Source organism: Danio aesculapii, chromosome 16, assembly GCF_903798145.1.
Source record: "Danio aesculapii chromosome 16, fDanAes4.1, whole genome shotgun sequence".
Taxonomy (NCBI): Eukaryota; Metazoa; Chordata; class Actinopteri; order Cypriniformes; family Danionidae; genus Danio; species Danio aesculapii.
In genome coordinates, this window is record NC_079450.1 from 14,575,876 (window position 1) to 14,598,195 (window position 22,320).

Consider the following 22,320-nt stretch of genomic DNA (forward strand, 5'->3'; position numbering starts at 1 on the left):
ATTATTATCATTATTTAAGCAAACTATTTCTTAGGATTTAGAGGGATAACCCCCATTTATTTTGTGTTGACATCATTCAGGGGGGGTCAAGCATTATTTAAGGGGGTCAATCCCTCCTAAACGCCCCTGTAATTTGTACCCTGCATCAGCCTCTTATTGTGTTTGCTTATGCTTTAAAGGCTCATACAATTGCCTTAATAGAGAAAAAAATTTCACTTTTATGTCATATAAATGATGACTTGTGGTACATCCTAAAAAACATTGGGTCAAATGTTTGCAAACCCAACCATTTCTTAAATTTAAAAGAAAGCATTAACCCAACTGTAATGAGCCGACGCTGAAAGTGGAGTTGAGGATTCACACCCAGTTTATTAATAAGAGTAGTCAGGCAGGCAATGGTCAAACAGATAGCAAATGGTAGCATAAGGGTAATCCAGAAACAGATGAATGGTCGTTATAGGCGACGAAAATGACTTAAACAATAAAACAAGGGAAAGGGTCAAAATACAGCTAAACAAGACAAGACAAGAAGATCCTTCATAGAGTTACAGGATAACAGAAACAAGACTCAGCAAAGAGTGTGTGAACTGGGGTGTATACAGTTGAAGTCAGAATGATTAGCCCCCCTGGTTATTTTTTTCCCCAATTTCTGTTTAACGGAGAGAAGTTTTTTTTCAACACATTTCTAAACATAATAGTTTTAATAACTCATTTCTAATAACTGATTTATTTTATCTTTGCCATGATGACAGTAAATAATATTTGACTATATATTTTTCAAGACGCATCTATACAGCTTAAAGTGACATTTAAAGGCTTAACTAGGTTAATTAGGCTAACTAGGCAGGTTAGGGTAATTAGGCAAGTCAGAGCATAATGATGGTTTGTTCTGTAGACTATCAAAAAAAATATAGCTTAAAGCGGTAAATAATTTTGACCTTAAAATGGCTTATTTAAAAATTTAAAAACAGCTTTTATTCTAGCTAAAATAAAAAAAATAAGACTTTCCCAAGAAGAAAAATATATCAGACATACTGTAACAAACATAATTTGGGAAATGGGGGGGGGGGGGGGGGGGGGGGGGCTAATCATTCTGACTTCAACTGTATATATAGTCCATCTAATCATTGAGAATGACCATCACCTATGTGGATATGTGTGTAATCAGAAGGAATAAGGAACTGGTGTGCATGAGGTGCATGATGTTATTTGTAGTCCGGTTCAGTGACAGATCTTTAGTTCTTAAACAATCTACAAGCATTAGATCGCTGGTGATCATGACACCAACACTGGGTCAACAATGGGTCAGCAAAACAGCATTTTTTAAAGTGTACATAAATTGTGCATGAACCTAAAATGTACTTATTAAAACCCATACATTACACTCAAAAAAAACATTGGCTGTTTGTTTAAACCACTTATAAATGAGCTCAAACAACACAATTCTTATTGTTTATTTGAGGACAGCTTAGTTGTTTTATGTTCAATCTACTTGAATTTGTATAAACTAATAAGTTAACTCAATTCCTTCATGATGCCCCAACAGAAATCGATTATGTGGAACCCAGCATTTTTTACTCACCAAAGTCCACATATTAGTGCTTCAGACAGTCTCCCTATGTTTCACACTTGTGGCGGTTAATAAAACGGGCATGCATTGTCAAATATCAGAGGAATTACCGTACCCTTGAGCTGTAATAGAAAAGTGAAATACACCAGCTAAAGCCCTGAGCTCAACACAATGGAGTAGCATTCATCACAGTAAAAGTCTCCCAATGCTTTTGCCCTTTTAAGATGGTTTGTTTCAGACACACAATAGCAGAAGGTCAACGTGTGTAAAAAGGAACACGATAAAAGACTTGACTGTATATTTTCAGTGATGACCATTTATTGTCGTTTTCTGATTTTTCTTTCTGCAAATTTCCTCCTCAGTCTCATGGATAATGAAGGTGGAGTTAATAACAAAAGAAGCTATTTCCACAAACCGTGGGTTCTGTCGTCCCTGCAGAGGTGGCTAATACGGCGGAAAAGGCTGAGATGAAAAACTGTCACAGGTAATCATAGATCATTATAGCTTTGCACTTCAGTGACCTCCTTGTGCTATAGAGCATCATGTAGACAGCCCTTTCTGATCATCACTAGCTCATCAAAGTGTGACCCTATCTGCAGACCTGGGTCCCATGCTGTCCAATTGTTGTGTCTCCTCTCTTGCTCTTCTGAATTGTGTGCACTGTGGAGACGGAAAAATACTACTTTTTGTGGTGCTAGTGCTTGCGTCAGCATTTGCTATCTGTAGATACAATTGAACTTATTTAGAATTTTTTATCAGGAGTTGCCACAGCGGAATGAACCGCCAACTATTCCAGCATATGTTTTATGCAGCGGATGCTCTTCCAGCCACAACCCAGTACTGGGAAACACCCATACATTCTCAATCATACATGCACTCATACACATACATTGGGGGTGGGGGGAAAGTTACATTTTTAGGGCCCACGCACTTTTGGGGCCCCCAAAGATACTATCAGGGGGCCCAACCTTCTCCCACCCCCATCTCTTCATCTTCAAGTTGAAAGATAGTCCACAGTAACTCAAATAACCAAAACAACTGAGGTCTACAGAAGAGCATCTCTACAGGTAAGGCACAACCAACATTGAAGCAGATGAGCTACTGCAACAGAAGAAGAGCACTCTGGGTGCGGTCAGGTAAGAACAAGAAATCTGAGGCTACAGTTTTCCCTATCTTACTATTATTGCTCAACAGAATACTGAAAAAAGGATGCCTGGTGTGATGAGTCTCAATTTCTACTGCAACATTTGGTCGGAAGAACCAGAATTGGACATAAACAACATGAAAAGCTGGTAAATGTGGGGTAATCATGTGGAGGAAATTTTCTTGGCACACACAGTATCAATTGAGCATCATTTAAACACCACAGCCTTCCAGGAACTTTTTGTTGACAATATCCCTTTATGATCACTATGTTCCCATGTCGTGATGGCTTCTTCCAACTGGAGAGATTATGGTATATAATGAATCAATTAACATCTTAGCTTAGCAACCCCATTAACAAGAAGTGACAACTTGAGTGCATTTTATACTCTATATTTTCTGTCTTTTACATAGTCTAGATCAGAGATGCTCAAAGTATTTGCGGGCAAGAGTTGGCCCATTGTAATCTTTGATTTGACCCACCATCCTATCTGAGAAAAGAGTGAGAATGATAGAGCGGGTTGAGAGGTTTTATTGCTAAAAATAAGCTAACTGAAATTAAATGTTTCAACTAAATATTGTAAATTTAATTACTAGGGCTGCACGATATTGAAAAAATTACACATTGCGATATTTTTTTATTCTGATATATATTGCGATATGAGTACAATTTCACTAGATGGGTTGAATAAATGTTTGTAAAGAATCTATAATTCTAGATTGATTGGGAAGATTCTGTATGGGAGTGCATAACATTTAATAATCTACAAGCATACACAACAAATTTTGACATGTTAATTTCACTCTCAAAGTGTGAAAACTAACACTTATTCAGTGTTTATACAGGTCCACACTAAACAAATTTTTTTTACACTTGCATAGGGTTAAAAAAAAGCACTGGTAGTGTGATTTTAACTGTGTTTTCCACTCTCTTTTCTTATTTGCACAAAGTAAATATGATAAAACTACACTAGCAGTGTTAATAGCTTAACACTGTTCTTTCTAACACTAATAATGTTCATTAGTGTTCATACATACCTAGGTTGATATTTGAATGTATTTTTAGTTATATAGATTGTTGACTGCACAGTTTGCATTTATCAGTTAAAGAAAATAGTCAAAACAATGTACAAGTTTAAACCTTTATTTTTAACAATGCATCTTAAATGCTATCCACTGCGCCACCATGACGCCCTGTATTAGTTAATATAAAGCAATGTTTTGTAGTTACACTCTAAAAAACATTGAGTTACTTATTTAACCCAGTGATATTTGGTGCATTTTTGGGTTATTTTCTACTTTTATTTTGTTATTTATTAATGACTCAACCAGTTGGGTTAAATATTTGGTGCTTTGTTAGGTTATTTTTTACCTTTATTGGATTATTTAATAACTGAACCAGTTGGGTTAAAATTGTAAAATTTCAACAGTCAACTGATTTATCTGACACAGAACAGCTGTATTAATATGCGTACGTATGTTGTTTTTTCGTTATTAAGTTTATTTAAGCTCTAACGCAATAATATTGTTGTTATTTTTTTTATCAAATTACCTCTCCCTGTCGTGTTTTTTACATCAGTTTCACCAGCACTTTTTAAAAAAAAATTATTAAATCAATTAGGAAATTACTCATGGCAACTATAATTACCTTTGGCCCACGAGCCTCAATCAAGTTTGGTTTTTGGCCCTTCATAAGAAAAAGTTTGGGCACCCCTGGTCTAGATAAAAACAAATTTCACAAAAAAAAGCAAGAAAACAATAATTACACTGTAAATGTAAATGTAAAACATGAAAGAATTAGCCTATTATACCTTATTAGTTTTTACAAATTTAAGTGCATCAAACATAAAACAATCAAGTTGTCCCAAAAATAACTCAAGAATTGTGTTGTTTCAGCTCATTCTAAATAAGTAGTTTGAACAAACAGCAAATATATATATTTTTGAGTGTACTAATACACGTCTCTCTTTCCCATGAAGCATAAGGTGTCGTGTCATTCACTGTGCAGCAGTTGCATCACAGGTCAGAGTTATTCTGAATTGATTTACAACCGCATGGAATCTTTAGCAACAACATGTCAAAGCGCATTGATGAAATGAGTGAGATAATGCATTCGGTGCTCCCCGCGCGTGGATGGAGAGAGGCAGGACCTGAGGGTGGGATATGAGTATCACGCGTTCGCTCATGCTCCTGTGTTTCGCCTACCAATTCAACCACAGCACACACATTGTTCCTGCGAGCGAACGGGCGCATTAACACAGCATCCAGCATCCCTTCAGCACACCTTCATCATCTCACGTGGATCTGACAAAAGCGTCCGGAGAAAAGCTGAAGAGCTGGACACAACAAACAACCGAAGCTTTGCGCTACTCGGTGGTCTTTTTTGTCTGACTTCATGGGACGTGGTTTTATTTCGAAGAGGGGTTAAAGACCTACAAGTCGTCGTCTGCGCGCTCGGAGACAATGTTTTAGAGCAAACAACGGCGCGCGCGCGCTTCTCTTTACATGAGGTCGGACTGGAGTGCCACTGGGAAGACAAGCAAGGAACTAACTTGAAATACGAAAGTGAGTATTTTACTTTATATATTTGTTGACGTTTCACTTGTTATGTGTTTGTTTATAGTACTACTGTTAGCTGACAAGATCTTTGTGGCGGGTGTTTTCAGGTGCAGCCTGTTTATTTAGGCTATCTTCGGTTGTGTTGTGTATTAGTCACCCTACTGCTTCAAATCAAAGTAGTTCATAAACATACTGTTTTTTTTCTAAACTTAAAGTCAAGTCATATAAGAGACCGTCTCATTACCGCACTTAAAAAATAATTAGTGCTATTGTGTGTGCGTTTGCATGTGTGTGTGTGTGTGTGTGTGTGTGTGTGTGTTTAGCCTATAATCAAATTTACTCAATTATTGTCATCCCACCACCCTAATTTATGCACAAAAAAACTAAACATTATTTTTTTTTCAGCAAATTTAGAAGCACGTGTTGATCCAATTGACAAATAGCATATAATAATAAAGCAGAAATCGAATAAAGCCAGTGTATCAGGGTTACGGCAGGCTTTAATAATGTCTTTAATAGTCATGGAGCACACAGTGTGCCTCTTAAGTTTAAACCTAGAGAATATAGTGAAGGATTTTGCTTCATTTAAGTTGTTTTCATCACATTTTATTTGGTATTAAAAAGGTTTTTAGGTACATTTACCTTCATAAAAAATCATTTTTTTGTTCAAACTTTGTAGGTCAGTTTAGTGTTAACATCATCGTCTGGTCAGTTTTCTTTTTAAACATGTATATTAACATGTCTGGTTAGTTAGATATAAAGTAAAACACAAACCTTCTGGTTCAGTAAAGGTCAGTATTGTAATTAGAGGATCTGAAAAATCCATTTAGCCTTGCAATTTTATTTTCTATCACCCAAATTGGTTTTTGTACGGTAATTCATGTAGAACTGATGGTTGTGATTTCACCACTGTATCATATCTTTACTTTATTATAGGCAGCAAGCATAGGAAAATACGGAAATTTGACAATTTTGTAGCCTACAAAAAGAAAGACACATTTATGAAGCATATGCTGAACTGAAATGTTGCTTTTTCCTCAATATTAAAAATAATGAAATGTGAAAAATTGCTTTATAGTGGCTAGATGGTGTAGTTACAGCTTCTTCCAGCAAACACTAATGGGGTCATGCTAACAAGTTGCCCTTTGGTTAGTCACGTCAGTCTCTTTATTATTATTTTTCATCCTGTTATAAATGATATTTTGGTCATTTCTCTATGATATTTTCTTGTTTATTCATAGTGGTTACACAATTTCACTTACACTACATTTTTATGCATTGCGTTTTTCTGTACCAGCATGCAAGACGGTTATTTATCCATTTTCCTACATGTGGTTTACAGCTGTCTTCTGAAATTTTTTAAGGCATTCGCCATCTGAATTACATGCGTGCCTAAATAATTGACATGCATGAATGATTAATTCAGACATAAACCTGAGCATGGTTTTCATGGGAGTACAGGAGCTGGCCGTTTGCCGCTCACGCTTCTAGAAGGCTATTGAATAAATCATCATTGTAGAACTGACAGGGAGTGAGCCTCCGGCACTGTGAGCTCATCACACCCTCTTATTCATATTAATGCTTTTAAAAAGGCAAAGTCTCACCAGACCTAGAGGCAAATTTAGGATTTTTTTTTTTCCAGAACAGTGTCGCATGTGTGGGGGGGTGAGGGAACATTGTTTTTAGAGGTGAACATTGTCCATCCACTATGAACTACATTTATTTTGTGATTTGTGTTAGAATGCTTAGGTCCCATTTTTATCCAAACACGTCTGACCTAAACTTCAGGTTTGTTCTGGCTGATTTCTTTAGAGCCGACTTAAATTAAAATGTCTATTAATGCCAAGTACAATTACTTTTCTGCTGTTATAAGGCTAGTTTGAAAGAGATTTGTATTATTCAACATCAAAAATTAAAAGTTTGAGGAAATCCATATTAGAGAAGAATGGCTGACTCAAAAATTAGTTAGTTAATTATTTACTGACTCTCATCTAATTCCAGACCTTATATATATTAAAAAATATAAATGTTTTTGTATATGTCTTGCAATATCAAAATTAATGTTTTACATTTATTACAAGTAGGCAGCACAGTGGCAAAGTGGTAAGCACTGCCACTTCACAGCAAGAATGTTGCTGGTTCGAGTCCTGGCTGGGCCAGTTGGCATTTCTGTGTAGAGTTTGCATGTTCTCCCCATGTTGGCATGGGTTTCCTCAGATTTCCTCCAAAGACATGCACTATAGCTGAATTGGGTAAACTAAATTGCACGTAGTGTAGAGTGTGTGTGTATAGGTGTTTCCCAATATAGGGTTGCGGCTGGAAGTGCATTCACTGGGTAAAACCAACACAATCTCACAGCAATTCATAACTTTTTGATTTAGTGGGTAATTTGAATGAATTCGTGCAATCTCATTTGTACAATTTAGTACGATTTGCTCATCCTCCTATGACGGTTGGGTTTAGGGGCGGGGTTAGGTGTATTTTCGTCTGACTTGTATGAATTTGTATGAATTAGCCACTAAACTAACAAAACGTAAAATGGTTACGTTTCCACCTGAGATCAGGCTGGTAAAACATATGCTGGAGTAATTGGAGATTCATTCCACTGTGGCGTCCTCTGAATTAGACTAAGCCTCTTTAGGTTGGTTTGTACCCTGCTGACTGTTATTGTATTGACATAAATGGTTTAAACAATTTCAAAAATTTATAATGTACATTTTAGCTTATACCAGTTACTAATAAGTCTTAATATTTGAAAATTGGATGCCGATAACCAATATATTGTTCTAATTTAATGATTATTATTCTATACATTTTCTAAGCCTAATGTGAGAAACAAGCTGATTAAAAGGTGCAGTAGGTGATTCATTTTTTGTTGTGCTGGTTGAAAGTCTCTTCACATTCCAATAGTAATGATTAAAGTAAATATTCTAAATGTAATTGTATGCATTTTTGTATTCTGGTTAAGGCAAAAGACTAAAAAATGTTCATCCAATTAAATATTGCCAGGCTGATACTTCCCAAAATTCTGATAATAAGCCCAAACTGTCTGTAAACAAATGTAGATTTGTACATCTGCGCACCTCTGTTCATGCAGATCTGCCATTTGCGCATGCACACAAGAGAGTGACAGCACTAAAAACAAAAGCTGAATCAAAACTTTTTAAAATCCTGAATCAATATTGGACTTTTGCATGCTGGAGGAAGGATGACATGGCTGAAGTATTTCTTTTAGACAGGTAATGTTCTGTTTTAAAACTATTTAATTCGGTGAACGATTGATGTGACTATTTTCAGTTTCATAAAGGACCTTTTACAACATCGATGATGTCGTTTTTTATTTAGTTTAACAACAAAACATAAATAAATGGCGCTATTCCGCTTAGCCTGCTTTACTGAGCTGAAGTTGGTTTTATATTCACATTGGTTCATTTTTGAACAATGACAACCTGTGACCCGCTCCCTATTTGTTTTGCATGCTACTCTGATTATTCGGTCAGAAATGGCATTCAAGTATGGCTTAATAATAAGTGTAATTCCTGCACCCCGCCGGCCAAGCACTAAGCATACTGTAGTTGCTTTAGGACAAAGCACGTGAAAGAGTGAGGCCAGCGATCCTTGCATGCATGAAATATTGCACATTATGACAAGGTTTGCCTGATACACAACTGAAAACGTGCTAGATATAATAGTCTTTCGTTGAGAATTGTAGTATTATAAAGTACTATAAAGTTTCTAACTGGCGAATGACATGATCTAGTAGGTCTCAGACATCTTTAAGGTACGTGTTCGTGATTTCACGAGGCTTTGGATGGCAGGGGAGGGACTTTGTTTTCAAATATTATGATATTTTCATGATATTATGCTAACGGTTAGCATTTTGGCAGATCACCAACTGCACCTTTAATTTTAAAACTTTAAATCGCAAATCAAGGAAAAAAATTTACAAATTGTATTTCTGAAATGCTGTTTTACATGATGAAAACTCCCATACCGCTGATATTCGTCTTCTGAAGTGGATCAACTAGCAGAAAAAAGATCCACGATTTCTGTGACGCTAATTTTTTTTCTTAATAGGCACGTACTGTAATAACAACGTTACATTTGAACACTTTCCAGATAATAGCAATATGACTACCAATATGTTGAATATACCAATATGCTACTTTTTTGTGTTTTACTCACAAAATGAGTCCATACAGTACATGTTTGGCCCAACATGAACAAGTAAATTATAGCCGAGCTCTATCTCGCACAGCTGTCTTTACTACTGAACTAAGTTGATAAATGGTCTGTGCAGCACATGGTCCAAACAATTGCTGCTGTTTTATTGCTTTTGATGTGTTCAGCGGTGTAGCTCATATGAAACAGTATGTCATCACTTATCAGTTTGGCAAATCTGCAATTCCACCATGACAACAGTATTTAGGACGGGAAGGAGAAACCTTTCACAATGCAGTTAAAATCTTATCTAAGTTATTTATTCATTTGTTTGTTGTTTTTAATTGTATAATTATTAATGAAATGTGCTTGCCATGAAAATAGCTTTTGTTGCTGACATGACATTAAATAAAAATTCATCATCATCTACATCATGCAGTTTCATCATAGAATGCATTTACCCGCAGTGTGGAGCCCTGCAATTAGTGATCAAATGCCTTGATCAGGCTTGATGCCAATGTTTGAAATTGACTCAGGGATACCTAGTATTGTTTTTTTAAACACATTATTGATGCATGGCACTAGAGGTGCATGATTAATCGAAAAAAGATCACGATCTCGATTCAAACCCCCACATGACCTAAATTCAGCATCTTTACGATTTAGCCAATTATATATAGTTCGGGAGAAGCATGAAGGCGGTTGCACAAGTCTTCACTTTGTTTTACATACATTGATAAGCAACATGGACACCTCCAAATGGTGTTGAAAGAGTGACATACTGTATTTATAAAGTATAGTTCACCCAAAAATGTAATTTCTGTCTTAATGTAATGATGTATTCGTGGCCGTGAATGACACATGAGCTGATGCTCATGTTTGTTTACTACTTAGAGGACGCGCCTGTGCCCGCGAATGATGTGTGAACAGAATCAGCATAGGCTGTGAATATATATTAAATATATATATAATATATAATATAATATATTGAATATATATATAATAATAATGGTAATAAAGTTGTAAATAAAGTTCAGTTTGTTTCACAGAGTGATCGTTTGGGAGCCACGCGGGAAGTATGATTTGCATGTTGCTATGTTTTGTTTTTCAAAGTGACGACAGCCATGATATGAACCGCACTCGGCAGTGAAAGTGAAACCAGAAGCTCGCACATCATTTACATAATTATATCGCATTTTAGAGTTATGATTACGACAAGCATTTGATGTTTATTTTATAGCGAACACAAAGTGTTGTGCATGAAACTAAATGTTTACGAAGTCAGTATAACTACTCTATATAACGATGAATAATGCAAGAGGGAATCTGATAATGACAAATGTCTGCATTTATCTCAAACACAATAATTCAACTTCAGAATGATGAATATGTGTATTCTGATGTCATCACTTTACAGTGAATTAATAGGACAAATTAAAAAAAAAGTCTATAGAAAATTAGCATTTTAACCAACAGTAGACCTACACATAGAGATAATATTATTAGTGTTGTTTTACCATATGTTTGAGAAATAACACGTAATAATAGCTTACTTTTATTAAACTTTATTTTACATCTGCAGAATCTAAAAAAAAAATAAAAATCTGAGAAAATCGTGATTCTCATTTTATGCAGAATCGTGCAGCCCTACATGGCACTGATTATGTAGCATGCTTTAGGGTAAAACAATATATCGTTTGATTAGATTGTGTTTTAAAGATTTAAAGATATTAATAAATGTTATTTTTATATTATTTTATATATTATTGTATAACATTATTTATACAGTGCCGACCATGTATTTTTTACATTGGATTTGTTCAATTTTTGTATTTGGATAAAGTTCTACTAGAAAACTCCCCAGAAAACCATAAAGCACTGCTTATTTAACTATTATTTTTGCTCTGTCGTATTTATACATGCTTGTAATTTATTATATTTTATGCAGATGCACTGCATAGGAAAAGATCACGCTAGTCTAAATTAGTGAACTTCTTCCAAATAGAGCTAGTCAAATCATCTGGTGAAATTATATTCATATCACAGCAAAACAAAATATTGCATTGTCAGATTTTTCCAATATCCTGCAGCCCTAGCGTGCTTAGACTTGCAATACAACAAGATTGATAAATCCATATTTACATGTACAAAACTCACTCAGCATTGCAGTAGTTTTCCCTTTGAAAGCAGTGAATGTTGGTGACACTTGGCCCCCCTTTTTGGGGGGGTCTTTGACATCAGCAGTGGAGATCGGCTCAGACAGCGCAGCTTTTGTTTGGGTGGGCTACCCAGCTCATGTTTGTCCATTTTTTTTCACCCTGTGTCAAGGTCGACTCGCTGTGATACACATGCTGGCCATTTCCTGGTGCATGTGGAGTTTCTCTCTTGGAGATCACAGCTTACAATCCATTACGCTGCTGCCCAAACCCCCAGGCAACTGTGAACTTAAGTGAGACACGGTTAAGCTCTTAGTGTGAACTGCGGTTGGGGAGAACAGAGGGACTGTTGGGTGATTCATGAGGTGGAAGGTTTCAAATTCAAGTCTTTATTTTCTCCAATTTAATCATGTAGCTAATTCACAACAGAAATGTTTGTTTCCATTTAGCCTTCAAAATTACATCTATTCATCTGGTGTACATGGCTATATTGAGTTTTTCAAAAGAATAATGAGTAATAGAAGCTTATATGCCAACATGGTGGGTAGGGATTTAACGATTCACTGTGAGCCAGTTAAAAATCGATTCAAATATGTGACGATTCAAATTGGTAGAAATGTTGAATGAATCAAGATACATGTTTTGAACTGAGGGGGCGCTCGCTTTACTTGCTTTACCTGCACATCAGCGGCGAGCAAGAGGTGGGACGGCAGAGTCAAATTACACAACACAAACTGTGTGCAAATACTGCAAAATAACGTGTACTTTTACTAACAGAAGAACAAATATGATGCTCATAAACAGTCAGCACAGTGAAAAATTACTGTCACAGGCGTCTACATGTAAAAAAAAAATCTTAATAAGACAAACCACGTGGAGCGAATGATTTGCAGCTCCGCTTGCTCTGACAAGTGCTATGGAGATTACATGGTGCCTCAGTGTTTCATAGCGAAAGTGTGAAGATATTTTTCAGACTGAAAGAGAAAGTTGTTCTGTTACAGAAGCAGGTATTAGACTATTTTTACCCTCTTCTTTTTAAATTAGTTCATGCATATTTTAATAATTAGCTTATTATTATGGAATATTTAAAAATGTTCAAGATTATCTCTTAAGTGTATCACACTGATACTTATACTTATTAATTATTCAAGTAATATTAAAAATCTACCTTCATAATCATGTTCAAGTCCTGTCTCTATCCTGCTATATAACTAGTTATTTTATAATCAGTTTTTTATGATTGTGGCCAGTCGCCTGGAGCAGAGGGCCTATTGACCACCTCTGTACACATTGCTCTATAGTTTAGGAAAGACTTTTCTCCCCACACCAGCCATTTCAGTCCCCAATGAAAGAGTATTTTTCAGCAGGGGACATTATAAATGTGCAGAGACCTCAGCTTATGCCAGAAAACATAGATATGCGGATATTTTATTTAAAAAAATATGTAAAATCCCAGCACAGTTACAGTTTTAGTACGTTTATATTAATGAGTCTTCTTTAGTTTGTATTATTATTTATTTATTTTTATTTTATATATTTTTAAAAAGCAATTTAGTTATGGCAGAAAATATATTATTTTGCCCAAAAATGTGCAGTATTTACGGAAAAAATGAAAGGGCTTTTACCTTAAATTTGTTTAAAAAAATGTTGTTAAAAAATCCTGACTAAATCGTGAGATAAGGTTATCGTTCAGGTAAATCGTTCCTGTCAGGTAAATCGTCACATCCCTAATAGTGGGCGATTAATTGAAATGAAATCGCAAATGTGATTGAACAAAGCTGTGCTTATAATGCACATTGCACAACTTGTCAGGGAAGCACAGTTGTGTGATCAGTAAATCTCGTCCTCAGGGTGCTCTTGCATGGAAGCCCCAAACACCCACATAGATGAAACAAAGGAAATCCCCACAGCATTACATTATAAACATGAGATCATCTGCTTTTGTTATTTCAGATTTAAATAAAAACATGACTGAAGTTATGAAGTGAGTTTGGAGGAAAATTAATGTATGTGGTAACTTCATGTGGAGCATTTACTACACACAGAGCTGTAGTTAACTGAAAAAGCAATGCAAGCAGCTGCCATTATCACAGAATGATTATCTAATGTCTAATCAAAACTTTTTATTTAAGATTTTCTTTTTTTTTAAAACAACACCTTCCCCAGCAATTTAACCCCTTGCAGATGAGGGAATACTTTTAAAATATATATTATAAAAATGTAAAAATAAAAAAATACAAAATAAATTAAAAAAGATACTTCCATCATAATTATTTTTCAGGGGATACATTTGTACATCAGGTTACATTGTAATTACCTCAAATTACATTGGTGATAGGTTAAGTAACCTCTAAATATACATATCTAAATACGTTGTTATACTTTTTCACCTCCTCAGAAAAATAGTCAGTCTTCATTTGTAGACATGCAGTCATTTTGCCATTACACAGACCTCTTTAAGTCTTTGAATCCACTGAGCCACCTTTGGAGAACTTTCTTCCATCCAAATGTACTGTTATAAATTTTTTGCAACCAGTAACAATATCATTAGTACAAATCTTTCTTCATTAAAGTTTCTTTGGACAGTGCTCCTAGTAAGCATAAAACTAGATTGAGGGCTATTTCATTACCTAACATCTTATCTATTTCTTTTTTAACATTTTTCCAAAGTTCTTGAATCTTAGGACAGTCCCAAAAAATGTGGGTATGATCTCCAATTTTACCACATTTTCTCCAACACAAAGCAACAGATGGGTCCTTTTTCATATGTAGGAGTTACAAAAGTAGTATTAAAGTACCTCATTTTTACTTCCTAATCAAATTCTTTCCATAATTGACTATTAATTCCTTTATGACATCCTTCACGTAATTCAATCCAGATCTCATCCTTAATTATGGTATTTAGTTATAGTTCCCATTTTCCTTTAACATGATATGTATTTTGTACAGTATTAGTTACTAATCTTTTGCATAAATATGAGACATGTTTTTAGCTGTAATGTTTTTTTTTCTACAATATTTATGAAGTATTCTTCTACTTTATTTGGTTCTTGCATGACTAGAGCTTTTTCTTTATGATTTGTAATGTAATGTCTTATCTGGAAGAACCTATACATATCTTTAGGTGAAATTGTTCTTGGAGAAAATGACTTAATTTTTTTTTCAACGAATAACTGATTTATTGTTATGAGACCTTCATCTGCCCATATTCAGTGTCTAATTGATTTTGATAATGTTTTTAGCTTGTCAGTAAATTATGTCTCTCTGTAGTAAATGCTGCTCCATCTGAAAGTGCAAGAGGTTTACTAGAACTGGCTTTACTGACAAGATGCTCATAAACATTTGATTAATTGCACAGCCCCAAATCATAGTCTTATAGTTAATTACTATTCATATGAAGAAAAGCGTCGTGCTTAAAGGTAATGATTGCGCCTCAGACTAAAAGAGACCCACTGCGCTTTATAAATGTAATGGATTACCTCCCGGCTCTATAGATTAATGAGGAATGGTAAAGCCCGGTTCAGATCTCCTCAAGCGCTCTTTGCTCATTTGAAAAGAATTGGAGATATAGAATGTAACCCAAGGCTATAATTAAACTCAAAATAAAAAAGGACAAGCTTTTCTCCCACAGGACAACCCCTTTCTCGGGGGAAACGCATGGTTTGAATTTTTTCAAATGCGTCTTAAAAAAGTGTCAGATCCATGGGGGAAAAATAACCTTCTTGATTCATCTTTTACTCACTAAATGTCTCAGTATTCATACAATGCTAATCAATGGGATGCAAAGCAGCTTGTTTTACAGAGGACAGAAAGTTGTACAGGTTTGCAATGACATAAATGATGGCTTAAAGGGATAGTTCACCATAAAACGAAAATTCTGCAATCAAAAATGCCGCTTGTTCAAGCTACCTATTTAAAGGTGCCATATACTGCATTAATTTAATAAATTCAATTGTTCCCTGATAACAACATAGTAGGTTTATGACTTTGGTATGACTTTTGATTTTGGTAAGCTCATTTATTACTCCATAAAATACCCATAGAGTCAGAAGGTCCATATTTGACCATGTATGGTTCGTGTCGTGAATATTAATGAGCTTCACTCTGACGTGCTGCTCTTACAGGCACGCACACACACACACAGTATGATGTACTCTGAACATGGGCAAATATAAACCCAATCAGAGTAACGTTAACCTAATTTGCTCATCTGATCTGTTGAGAATGAAGGCTAAATTATAATTAAACTTGACAAAAGAGAGTGATAGAGATGTTTCACGTTGTATTTTGAAGCTATAGTCAAAGAAAACACAGCCAGGAGTTAATATCAACCTCTGCATGAACCTATGACATTTGGGCTGAGTGATTTGACACGATTCAGCAGTCTACATGTGTTTGTTGAAACATAGGCATTAAATTTCACAAAAAACATGACAAATTAACAAAAGATGTAACTATACACACCTTATGCCTCTTCAGAGTGGAGATACATAAATGTGTAATCTGTAAATTGTCCTGAGGTGAGTTTGAAACATGTCTCGTGCAGTCGTTGCCAAGTAATTTGGGACTTGCGTTTTCAAAATAAAAGTCTCACACACATATTAAGTAAAAGATACACTTAAAATAACTAAGGGAGGACAAATTGTCACTGATGTCTCACTAGAAAATGTTTGGCTTGCTTATCAAACGCAGCCTGAGGCGTGCATGTTAATGATCTCAGAGCTTTTTTATGATCTCAGAGCTGCATATGAGTGTTCTTTTGATGACGTCAGCAGCTTATTAGGTCAGGATAAATGACCTAAAGTAGCCATACATGCAAATGTGAAGGGCGTAGCCAATGAGTCTCATCACAGTTTGTTTTGGCTTCTGATTGGCCCGTTGCCCACTGAGATTGCACACTCGTGCACTGAAAAAAAAATTCAAAAATGATTTCTTGGATTTTCTACATTTCTTTTAGGTTAAGTGGTTGTAAACAATTTATTTGGGCTGAATTTAAACAAACAAATTAAGTTGAACATTGCTAAATTTAATTTGTTTGTTTAAATTCAACACATAAATTGTTTGCAACAATTTTGCAGACACATTTTTTTTCAGTGTGGAATTTACATGAGAACGAGGAAACTGTGGTGTCTGAGGCTCAAAATATGCCCATTTCCAAATACTGATCTTTTATTATTCTACTCTGCCTTGGTATATCCAGATTTTTATTATAGGGCACCCTTTAATTGAGCTGAAACAACCTAATTCTGGAGAATTTTTCGGATAACTTTAATTATTTTATGTTCAATCCACTTACATTTGTTATGTTAACTTAATCAATGTGTATTGGGACAACATGAAAGAATTGTGTGGAACCCAGCATTTTTATAGTGTAGCTGGCACCCATTGACTTCCATACAATTTTTTTCCACTATGCAGGTTGATGTGTTCCAGCGACCAGCATTCTTCAAAATACCTTCTTTAGTTTTAAACAGAAGAAAGAAACTCATAAATGTTTAATACCAAATGAAGCAGAATAAATGATGAGGTAATTTTCATTTTTGAGTGATCTATCCCATTAAATCCTCACTCATATATTGTTACAATCCCATGAGACCTTTGTTCATCTTCCGAACAAAAATTTAGATATTCAGAGGAAATCTGAGAGCGCTCTGACCGTTTATAGACAGCAACTGTCCCGAGACGTTCAAAGTCCAGAAAAGGCACCAAAAACATTCCATGTGACTTCAGTGGTTCAACTTTCCTCCAGGGTGCATGTTTAGTATGGGCAGAATAACGTATTTCCAGTCAGCAATGCAACACAAGCACCGTATTACCCATGGTAAATGCAATTTTTTGTTTTCAACCCAGGCTCATTCTGAAAACGTACCTCTATGTACATTTCTGGAGATTGCGAAATATTTTCCAGGAGGTACGTTTTTTTGCATTTTTTTCGCAAATCCACCCGAGGCCGCTGTGTACACTTTTTGAGATCTCAAATTTCTCTTGCGAGTGCCATTAGCACCTGCTGTTCTCATGAAAATCCACCAGAGACCGCTGTCAACTGACTGACTGATTGACTGATCGACTGACCCACCCTCCTCCTTCCCTAAACCCAACCAATAGTGTTTTCAAAAGCACACATTGACCCGCTCACCCACTTCCCTAAACCCAGTTGACAGTTTTAAAAAGCAATCCAGAAAAACCATGAACAATTTACCACGTTTTCAGATTTTACCACATTCTCACCCTGTTAGTTACTTGTTTATTTTATTTTTTGGCTTCTATTTTTGTTTTGCCCGCTTTCTGGAACCGTTTTCACCGGATTCGAACCCCGTCGTTGTGGTCCATACGGAGGTAAGCAGTCAGCTGGTAAAGGAACGGCATCATACCGCCCCGTAGCATTCATTTTAAAGACGAGATGCAGCCATACGTACATCTAGCTACATAATTCGTGATCTCCAGAACTGTAATGGGGTACATTTTCAGAATGAGCCTATGCTGAGGGTTTTTGAACCTTCAAATGATTACAGTTAATCCACTTCAGTCACAAAGAATGTTTTGACCATGTTTTTGTTTCCTTTTGTGAACTTTAAACTTGCATATGGAGGATTAGGGAGCTCTTGGATTTCATCTGAAGTATCTTCATTTGTGTTGTGGGATTGTAGTGACATGAGAGTGAGTAATAATAACAGTATTAAATATTTTTAGGTGAACTAACCCTTTAAATCAAATGTTTGTGTAAACTATTCATTTGAAGACTGTAAACTATATCTAGTCTTCTTGTTTCTGCACAAGATTATATGTATATAGGTTTGATGTCCAATCCTTTACCTTCTCTTCACGAGTGCTCCATAAGCATTGGAAATAATGCATGTCTATTTTTGGCCCATGTCGGATGGATCTCTGCTCTCCATTCGCCTGTGTTGTATGTGTGTGTGTGTGTGTCTGTTGTTCTGCACAGACAGCTGCCAGATGCAAGCAAATGATTTTATCGCTCGAGATGAAGATGCCCTCCAATGCTGATAAAAGGGCTTTGTAAATACACAAGTGCATAATGAGAGACCATCTCCATTCTGACAGCCTACATGATGGAAATTATTCCCGCCTGCTGTTTTCACCATTCTTCTGGGAATCTTATTGTTATACTGAGTGCATGTACTTATTTAGGTCCTTTTTTCCCCACCTGGTATTAACATGCATTTTTATTTGGTGATTTGATCACTGAAGTGGTCGGCCAAGATGCATTACTGATTCCACCTGATTTAAACAAGCATTCAAATCCATCTTTTGTATGACTGCTTGTGTTCAGGTTTCATCTAAACTCTTCTTACCTCCAAAGTAAAGGAAATATTTGGATTCCGACAATGATTTCACTCATAATCCATGTGTGTTGGTACAACACGGAGAGATTGGAATAGTTTTGGTGTGCCTTCACACAACCCATCCCCTAATGCAGTGTTCCCAACCCTGTTCCTGGAGGCACATCAACAGTACACATTTTGCACGTCTCCTTTATCTGACCCATTCATTTCAGGTTTTGGAGTCTCTTCTAATACTCTGAGTTGATTCAGGTGTGAAAATGTGTACTGTTGGTCTGTCTTAAGGAACAGGATTGGGAAACACTGATCACATATTGTCCAGTAATCAGACAGTAGCTGTTTTTGTGACTCTCTGAATGTTTTGGACCAAATGAGTGTTCACACTACTGAATCAATTCAGTCAGATGCATTTTAGAAGACCTCTGGCAGTACCTCTGAAAGAAGACAGGCTCAAAACTTATTAGTTTGATCAAATCTACCATAAACTGTAATATTGTGATATATTACATTTTAAAAGGCAAAGGAAAGCTCAAGAAATGGGTTCAAAACTGCTTAATATTTTCATATAAACTAGTTTGTTTCCTTTAAAGGTAGCTGCAGTTATTTTAAAATGATTTTTCTTTGATGGAAATTAATTATGGTTTCATGAGTTAAAGTATATACTAACATTAACTAGGCTAATTATGAGCAATACTTCTACAGCATTTATACAGTTCAACATTTACTAATGCAATATTAACAGCCAAATTCAGGATTAAATGCAACGCGAGTTAACGTGAACGTTAGCTAACATAAATACAGTAAAAAATGTATTGTTCATTAAGACATTACTAACATGAACTAATACAACCTTGGAAAGTGTTACCCATTGTAGCTTAAAGTAGCTTTTAAAGGATTTCCCTTTTGTGATTAGTTGGATGAATAAGTAGTCAAATGGCACCATCAACTTTTCAGAGAAGTCAAGGTGAATGTTTTGCTTGCCTTGCACTAGAGTTTACAATTTAAAATAATACAGATGAAAGAATTTGAACATTGAAAAGTGACATACTTGAAATAATCTAGATTTTGTTTTATGAATGCGCTTGATATGTTCTCAATGTTTTTGGTTTTTTCACAAAAGTGAACAACAACATACCAGAAAACAAACAAACAGTAACAGTAAAATAAAATAATAATATAAAAAATAAAATCCAATAAAAAAGCGGGAAGGCCAGCAGACTGCAATTGCAAATGTTATAAACAGTTGGTCAAATTTATTCGCCCTTCTGTGAATGTTTTTCTTTTTTAAATGTTTCCCAAATGATGTTTAACAGAGCAAGGACATTTTCACAGTATTTATTACGATATGATTTTTTCTTCTGGAAAAAGTCTTATTTGTTTTATTTCAGCATTCTTGAAAAAAAGCAGTTTAACATTTTTTGAAAACCATTTTAAGGTCAAAATTATGTTATATTATAAGGTACATATCAATGATCAATGTTCTAGCCTCCTTAAGCAATATTTTGTATTGGCTACAGAACAAGCCACTGTTATACAATGACTTGCCTAATTACTCTAACTTACCTAATTCACTTAGTTAAGCATTTAAATTGCTCTTTAATCTGAATACTGGTATCTTGAAAAATATGTAGTAAAATATTATTTACTGTCATCATGACAAAGGTAAAATAAATCAGTTATTAGAATGAGTTATTAAAACTATTATGTTCAGAAATGTGCTGAAAAAATCTTCTCTCCGTTAAACAGAAATTTGGGGGAGGGGGAATATACAGGGGGACTAATAAATCAGAAGGGGCTAAAACTTCAACTGTATGTACAAATTCTAGATAAAAAGCACAGTTAACAGGGAGATGGAATCAGGTTAATATCACAAATATATCCTTTAAATACTACTGTTATGTAGATGATGGAGAAAGCAACCCCAGACTTTAGAAAACAAACTTTTTAGGAGACTGTGTATGCTAGATATTGAACAGACAGTATGTTTACAGTTCAGATATATGTCAAATAAAATAAGGCATCTATACTCTGATCTTCAGTGGTGTCAGTAGTGAAGGACTTCAGTGAGACGCAGGTTTTAGTGGTGTGACATATCAAAGGTTATTATTAAATCTAATTTAATGACCAGATGACCTTTCAGAGCGTCAGACCTTTCCTTATGTCAGCTTTAGCAAAGGTTGAAGTGTCACATGTCAGCATGTATATGTAAAATTGTAATGTATATAACACATTTATCGTGTATGGCTGTACACCCAAAGCACTTCACAATCATGAGTGAGGGTCTCTCCACACCACCACCAGTGTGCAGCATCCACTTGGATGATGTGACGGCAGCAACAGGAAAATGGCGCCACTGCGCTCACCAAACACTAGCTAGAGGAGTGGAGAGACCGAGCCAATTTGATGGATGGGGAAATTGGGAGGCCATGATCAGTATGGGCAGAGAGAGGGAATTTGGTCAGGACACTGACTACAGAGAGTCAGGACCTGAGTTTAACGCCTCATCCGAAAGACGGCACTCACTGACATTATGGTTTTCACTTTACTTTACTGGGGCATTAGGACTCACCCTTGCCCCCTACCCTGTGCTGGCCTCACTAACACCACTTCCAACAGCAACTAGTTTTCCCATGTGGTCTCCCATCCAGGTACTGACCAGGCTCAGCCCTGTTTAGCTTCAGTGAGTAACTGGTCTTGGGCTGCAGAGTGATATAGCTGTGGCTATATAGTGCAGTTAAATACTTCAATGCACACCGGACATACATGATTCATTAAACAGTGGTATTTCCAGCCCAATCTCACAAGGAAATGTAACTATTTTATGTATTTGCAGAAAAGAGGCTAATGTGTTCAAATTAATACAATTTTATTTGTACAAATTGTACGTTTTTTAAATGGAGGCGTACCCCCAAACCCCACCCCTAAACCTAAACATCATTAGGGGATAAACCAATCATTTTCTAAAACATGCAATTGAGATACAAATTAAGACGACTAAATCAACAAGTTATGAATTGCTGTGAGTTGCATTGGTATTCTGATATCGCTGAGATACATTTGTAGGTTTTCATTAATCATTTAAATTGGCTATTATAAAATTTTCCATTTTAATTTTAAAGATGTTGTAATTTTGTTGTGATTTATATTCTTTTTCAATGTCTGTGTAGCTTCCTTTAATTTTGAGCTATAAAAGTAAATTACGTAAAAAAAATGAAAATTAGCTAGTTAGTTTTTTATTGATTTATTTATTTTTATTTGTCTATTTTTATTTATTTATTTATTTTTTATTTATTTATGTATTTATTTTGTATTTATTTAATAATATTTGTCTTTTTATTTATATTTTTTTATTTATTTATTTGCATTTATTTTTTATTTAGTTTTTTTGTCTATTTTTATTTATTTATTTTTATTTATTTATTTTATTATT

The 22,320-nt window shown here is 35.3% G+C and overlaps 1 protein-coding gene across 1 annotated transcript in view; it reads left to right on the forward strand.

Annotated features, from left to right (window-relative positions):
• The first annotated feature begins 4,956 nt into the window (after positions 1-4,956).
• Positions 4,957-22,320, forward strand: part of kcnj21 (potassium inwardly rectifying channel subfamily J member 21) — a 46,949-nt gene continuing 29,585 nt past the window's right edge. The window contains 1 exon segment of the mRNA XM_056475911.1: positions 4,957-5,278. The gene's annotated coding sequence lies outside the window, so the exon portion shown is untranslated.